General features: G+C 35.3%; 1 protein-coding gene across 2 annotated transcripts in view; it reads right to left on the reverse strand.

The window, feature by feature from the left end:
* The window catches only part of LOC102677970 (puratrophin-1-like), a 217,670-nt gene that overhangs the window by 160,152 nt on the left and 56,240 nt on the right, over positions 1 to 1,278 (reverse strand). The gene's annotated exons all lie outside the window — the stretch shown is intronic.

Consider the following 1,278-nt stretch of genomic DNA (forward strand, 5'->3'; position numbering starts at 1 on the left):
ATTGATTTAAAAAAATATTCGTATAATCTTATAACACTTAATATACGAAAGAAGTTATAAACTTTGAGTCACCATTAAGAAAAACTGATTTTTCCATTTAAATAACGCAAATTAAAAAATTTCATTTAAAAACAGTTTTACATACAACAAAGAGTTATACGATCTCGTTTACACAATTTATCTCCTTGTATCAAGTATCTTTCGTAAAAACATCGTTTCGACAATTTCACTCCCTTCGTAACGTTTCCTTCCTATAACTTAAATAATATACAACGCGGCGTGTACAGGCCGGCGAAAAAAAAAAAAGGAAGGGATACGTGAAACAGAGTCGCGAGCCAGCTCACGAAACGATCCGTGCCGCATTAACGGCGTAATAAAAGTCGGTAACAGCATTTGATTACAGGCCGTGATCAGATTCGGGTTGATACCACGATCGTAATCTTTAAGCTGGCTCGTATAACTTATTAAATGATCGGCTTTTAGCCGTGCCTATCTCGGATACCGCCACCCGGAGTAGGTCATCTTCCGGTTAAATCTTCGACTACCTATCTCCCCCCCTCTCCTTCCTCCTTTTTCCTCCCACCGATATATCGATGAAAATGTAATAACCGAACGGAGACAAAGCAAAGGATACGTGGATCCGTGTATGAAGCACAGAGCGAGTTGAAATAGGGGACGTCGTAAAATCTTATTGTCTTAATCGTGACCGGGATGCGGGATCGGATGTCAATGGCAACCGAGCTATCGCCGCGGATCGGATCGTTCGATTGACACACGACCGATGTTACCTCGCGATCTTGTCGTTGTTCATCGATTAGACTCGATATACGAGCGATACGATCTCTTTCGTGGCTGGGGATGGTATGTCGCTTCGAAGTTCGCTTCGCTTCGAGTTTTGTTTCGGTGGTGATTGATATGTATATATATATATATGGATAATTGGAAGAGGATATATGAGATTAAATTTGTTTACATTCATATGTGTAATTGTTACATATAGATTAAAAGTTAAGTGTTATTGGTTAAGAAATGTTTATTATGATTTTATTTAGTAATATTATTGTAGTAATATGTATATAATTAATATATATATATATATAATTATATAATATAATAAATTGGATATAATTTCGTTTAGTTTCCTCAATTTTAACACGTGAAAAATATTTTCTTTCATAATTGAACAAAATTGCGAATGAAAGGTTTTTGTCTTTTAATCGTATAATTTTTAATACCGTTATTTCCCACAAAAGAGCATCAATATATTTATATATTGAG

The sequence above is a fragment of the Apis dorsata genome, unplaced genomic scaffold (genome assembly GCF_000469605.1).
Source record: "Apis dorsata unplaced genomic scaffold, Apis dorsata 1.3 scaffold_113, whole genome shotgun sequence".
NCBI classification, from domain to species: domain Eukaryota; kingdom Metazoa; phylum Arthropoda; class Insecta; order Hymenoptera; family Apidae; genus Apis; species Apis dorsata.